The following is a 6404-nucleotide window of genomic DNA, read 5'->3' as shown; positions in this document are numbered from 1 at the left end:
TAAGTTTTTAAGTTTTAAGTCAAAACATGTAACAGAGGCTGGAACATGTTATTGAGATTAAAGGGACCACATTAGTCTGGTTCCATTTATCTGATAGATTTCAGTTTGTTAATGTAAATGATGAGTCTTCCTTACACACCAGGGTAAGTCATGGAGTTCCTCAGGGTTCTGTACTTGGACCAATACTTCTCACATTATACATGCTTCCTTCCTTTAGGTCACAGGTGTCAAACTCCAGTCCTCGAGGGCCGGTATCCTGAAGGTTTTTGTTGTTTCCATGCTCCAACACACCTGACGAAAACTTGAAAACAGGTTGACAAGAAGCTGCTGGATGCATTTGATTCAAATCAGCTGTGTTGGTGGAGGGAAACAACAAAAACCTGCCAAATTCCGGCCCTCGAGGACTGGAGTTTGACACCCCTGCTTTAGGTATTATCATCATGGTATCAGCATGGTATAAACTTTAATTACTATGTGGATGATACTCAGATCTACCTTTCCATGAAGCCAGATGAAACCAATCACTTTTTTAATATTACAAAGATGTCTTACAGACATTAAGACCTGGATCACTCTGAATTTTCTCTTTTTAAATTCAGACAAGACAGAAGTCATTGTCTTCAGGCCTGAAAACTTTAGACGAAATTATTCAGCTATGTAATTAATCTGGATGGCACTGATTTGGGTTCCAGTACCACTGTGAGAAATCTTGGAGTTATTCTTGACCAGGATTTGTCCTTTGACTTGCATTTAAAACAGGTTTCTAGAACCGCCTTCTTCCAATATTGCAAAAATTAGGGTCATCCTGTCTCAGAAAAATTAGTCCATGTCTTTACTACTTCCAGAATGGATTACTGCAATTCCTTATTTATGGGTTGTCCTAAATATGCCCTGAAAAGTCTACAGCTGATCCTACATGCTGCAGCGAGGGTTCTGATGAGGACTAGCAGGAGAGAACATATTTCGCCAGTTTTAGCCTCTCTACACTGGTTCCCTGTTAAATCCAGGATAAAGTTTAAAATTCTTCTCCTCACATATAAAGCTCTCCATGACCAAGCTCCATTGTACATAAATTATCTTATAGTTCCATATATTCCAAATAGAGCACTTTGCTCTCAGACTGCAGGTTTACTGGTGGTTCCCAGAGTCTCAAAGAGTACTATGGGAGGAAGGGCCTTTAGCTATCAGGCTCCTCCCTTATGGAACCAGCTCCCACCGTGGGTTCGGGAGGCAGACTCCCTCCACACCTTTAAGATCAATCTGAAAACCTTCCTTTTCCATGATTCTTATAGTTGGAATATGAGCATCTCCTGAGTTGGAGTCTGCATGTACGGGACCCAACTGTCCAGGTTATGCTCTTTGCTCTTATAGTTATAGGTAGTCTAACCATCCATTACTTATGTAGCAATGGGGATGTTACCTGATGCACTGAGAAGTACCTCGCTCTATTTTTCTAATGTATAAATGTATAAATATATGCCAGTGTTACCATTGTGAACATATTTCTCCTTTTTTCCACAGATCTTCCTGAATAAGTGCAGTTATACATGTTGATCTGTCTTTCCTGTCGCCCCAACCAGTCAAGGTAGATGGCTGCCCTCACTGAGCCGGGTTCTGCCGGAGGTTTTCTTCCTGTTAAGAGGGAGTTTTTTTCCTTCCCACTGTCACCGCGTGCAGCTCAGGATGGGGGATTGGATCGATTTATGACTCGATGCAATCGGTTGGTTTCTATGATAGGCTATGTATGAATTGGCTTGAAATGATGTGTATGTAAAGTACCTTGTGACAACATTGTTGTGAAGTGCTTTATAAATAAAGCTGAATTGAATTGAATTAGTAAATATATATATATATATATATATATATATATATATATATATATATATATATATATATATATATATGTGATGGCCAGACCAATGGCCACACATATAAAGGTGGTAAAAGCACCACATTGTCAGTTAGTTTTCTTTATATTTAAACTTAGTTTAAATGCTTTGATTTCTTTTTTGTTAGCGCACACATTTAAGGAGCCATTGTATTTTCAACTGTTTGTGTTTTGTTTAACCTTGTTTCCTTTTTACTGCTGCTGAAGGATCTAGCCTGGGCATTGGGGGGCAGGAGTGTGCACAGGTGGGAAGCCAGTGAGCAGGAAGTGCCACAGGCCTTTGGGAAGACCTCATCTTCAGAGGGGGAGATTAAAAGTTTAGTTTAGTTTCTTTAAATGTTTGTTCATTTTCTTTCCCATTTTTGAGTAGTTTGGGTTTACCTTTTGTTAGTAGTTTTGTTAAGAATAATTAAGCTAACAGTTAGGTTCTGTTTCTTTGTCTAGTTTGTTAGCATGTTTAATGTGTTACCCCATATGTTTTGTAACTGGTCTGATCAGCCAGTATTTAAGTTCTCCTTTGTTGTTTGTCAGGTCAGTATGTTTTTTGTGTTATGTCGATTATGTTCCCTAATCTGTTAGTTTAGTTATTTTCAGACTTTGATTTAGGTTTTGCTTAGTTGACCTCTTTTAAAGGCCTAGATCATTTATGTTGTTTGGGCAAATAAAACCCTTTTCTTTTGAAGCCACCTGTGTTCCTCTTCCTTTGCCAGCTTGGTCCCTCACAATATATATAAATATATATATATATATATAAATATATATAAATATATATATATATATATATATATATATAAATATATATAAATATATATATATATATATATATATATATATATATATATATATATGTATATATATGTATATATATATATATATATATATATATATATATATATATATATATATATATATATATATATATATATGTATATATATATGTTGGTATGGGTTTATTACTATTATGAAAGATTCAGATCATTCCTGCCAGCAGCCATCAGCCTCCGGAACAAGACCTTCTCAAATTAATTATTATATACTACAATATTGAATTTCCCTTTGGGGATTAATAAAGTATATTTCATTTAATTTTTTATGTCATTTCATTAAAAACTAAGAGTGACATGTAAAATAAAGAAAACAGGGATTCAAACAGCACAGCTTAAGGAAACACTGAAATGTCCGACTGAACAAAATGTCAAACTCTGACAAAGTTATGCTGCATTGAACAGATCCGTTGGAGGCATGAGCAGGTTGATAACCTCAGCTGCACCTTATGCAGCAGGACCATCATAAATATGTTTTATAAATGAGTTGTTTATGTTTCATCTCATATTCTCAGAACTAAACTCCAGTTATAGTACTCGTGTACATGAAATGTTCACTTTTACTATTTAAATAATTCAGGCTAGGACGTTTTGTTTCAGCCTTTTTATTTATTGTAAGGTAATCTTTGATCTGCAAATGGACAACAGTAATGTTTCCTCTGCTCATTGTTATACAAAATACCCCACCCCAAACACACACATCTTTCTCTTTATTTTACTGCAGACATTTGTACATTATCAAGATGTTCGCATGTCCAGATTACAGTGGGTCCAGAAACCCAGCAAACGTTTAATTCCAGAAAAAATCCCAAATTTTGCAGATTGATCAAAATTCTGGTTATTATAAACATACATATGTTTTTATTTTCACACGTGTGGCAACCTTGAGCAGTTTAACTGACTCAGCTCATCATAAAAAATTAAGAAAAGCCTGAACAAGTTCTCCTGCGTGGAAATGTTTTATGTTTAAACATCAAATCTAATGAGGAGAAATGAGGGAATACAGTTACTGCAATAATAACACATGCTGTTAATTCAGTTCAATTAATGAAACTTTATTTGTCTCCCAGGAGAAATTACAGGCTCAATGGAGCCACATCAGCAGGAGGCATTGGGATTAATCAAATCAAATTTTATTTGTGAAGCACTTTTCATCCTGTAGAAGCTAAAAACAAAACCTCTTAACTAAATATTAATATAAACATCTGGCCTGTTGCTGATGTGAGGAATCTGTATCTGTGGATCTGTCCATTCACAGCAACCGCCCAGATCCAGGTGGGTTGAGGTCCATATGATGAGGGTGATCTCCATGGCAACGACTGTGCAGACCAAGCAGGTCCGTAACGTAGGAGACACTGAAACATAAATTTTCTAAAAGCAAAATAACAACAGAACTGCTTGGAGCAGAAACCGTTTAATCCTTTTTGCATATATCCCTTGCTCATGTTCGGAACCACCAGGAGAATTTATCTGCTTCGTATTTTCACACTGAACGCCGATTATTTTTTAAAGGGAAAAGTCTAACATAAAAGCTGAAAAAATGAAAGTTAGTAGAGACTGCCAAAAGTGATTCTAACCTGCCCAAGAAGCCTCGAAAACAGGTTCAGTCCTGGAGATCTATCATTCTGAAACTTTTAGATGCAACCTCCGTCCATCACACCTGAATCAGAGAAGGCATCTAAAAGTTGCAGGGTGGTATATCTTGAAGACCAAACTTAGGGCCCCTGCTGTCATGTTCTGTTCATAGACGGAGTGGTACGAAACGTCCTCAGGAGGACTGGTACAGAAAGAAAACCACGCACAGGCACAGGGACAGACTGGACATTTTATGGCGGCCAGATGTGTTTCTGGGACCAACAGTGTATTTATTGGTCTTTATCTGTGTTTATTGGTTTATAAAACTCAGACTGCTGGTGTTCTTTTCACAGGAAAGCCATAAAAGATGATTTTTCTTCAACTGGAACAGTCCAACATGCATGGCATCGTTCTTATTTTCCTGCTAAACACAAGTCGTTGTTGACATTTACATGGACATCCAAGCTTCCTGACCAGCTTGAACATGACGAGTGACGTATGAATAAATGACAAAAATCGTCTGTTTCTGCTGAGTCATCTTCACATTTACCACATTCATCCTGAGGGCCAGATTGGACCCTTTAGAGGTCTGGTTTTGGCCCCCAGGCCATAGATTTGACACCTTGCTGTAGGCAGACTAATTGAGTCAACACGTGTCAATAAAGCAATCACATTAATGATATCTGGAAATGTATCCACATTTGTTTCTGTGCTTTCAACTATTTTTCCAAATGTATTTCTGAAAAATTTCCAGTGGAGCAGCAGAATTCCCCCTTATTCCCACCTCCACCAGTCAGGTGGAGACCAATAACAACAGGACAGAAAGATGCAGCAGCAGAGAAGAAATTTCAACTGCAGCTCATCTACTCATGTCTCAGATGTAAATCTTTCCTTTTGTTTCTCCTGCAACATACTGGAATCACCGCAGCAGGACATCAGATGCTGAGATTTTTCCTGATACAGTTCATAAAAACTAAAAAGACAAGAAAGACCTCCAGAGCCTTTTCTCAGGATTTTTTTTTTAACGCAATTATTTATTGTGAAAATGTAAATTAAGAAAAATCAGAAAAAAAATGAGAGAAGAATTTTCATCTGAGAAGCAGACTAATAAGCAAGCAGGACACGATAAATGGAGGTCAGAAACACTGATTCTGGATCAGTTTGTAGAGAAACTAGTTTTATCCATAGCTAAGATTAGGGGTGGGGGAGGGGGCCTGCTCGCTGCTACAGAATAAACCTTCTGTATTTACGGCTTCTTGTACATCAGAGACTGTTTGACTCAGCCAATGATGTTTAAGTTGCTGCTTCTGTCCAGTCCTACAAGCTTCAGACAGGAAGATAAAACTTACCATGATCACAGAAGCTGCAGGATGGTCCACTGATCCGTCCGCCAGAATCTACCACTCAAATATAGAAATAATAAAACACTTAAATACATTTTATTTATTAAATAATTAAAAAAATAAACAAAATACACATTTCATTGATCAATTAATGAAAAAAAACTAACCAGTATTTTAATTAAATATGTAATATATTTTATTTAAAAAAAAAAAAATAAAAATGCCTCAATGAAAATAATACAACTGATTCAATATTAAATAAATCAAATTAGTGAAAAAACACAAATTAAAAAATGCAATGTTTTGTTAAATAAAAATATATTAAATAAAACAGATTAACTTTATGTAAAAAAATATATTATGGGGTAGTAGTTTAAAAAAAAAAAAGAAAGAAAAAATCATGTTGGAGGTCAAATGGTTTGTGAGGGCAGCATGAGCTGCCACACAGTAAAGGTCTGGTAACTTTTGCAAGTTATGTAAACACTTTAAAGATACACTTTTATCATTTTTCATATTTTTATTGGTTGACAGGGGGTTAACTAACTGGGTGCACACACTTGGTTAACTTATATTGTCACCTTGTTAATCTGGTTTATTTTGTCACCTTGTCAATTTGCTTTGCTTTCAGTTAATATACTTTCCTTTTGAGTTGCCACTACCAGTTTGGAGCCCCCCAGCCTGCCAAAGAAAAGAGTCCTGGCTGCTCTGGAGCTCCTTAAATCAGGCTGAGGTCTAATTGGGCAATACCATCTTTTTTAGGAGGGAAGTGTAGGA

This window comes from Telmatherina bonti (genome assembly GCF_933228915.1).
Source record: "Telmatherina bonti genome assembly, chromosome: 11".
NCBI lineage: Eukaryota > Metazoa > Chordata > Actinopteri > Atheriniformes > Telmatherinidae > Telmatherina > Telmatherina bonti.
The sequence above is the reverse complement of the archived record's forward strand: the minus strand, read 5'-3'. Positions refer to the sequence as shown.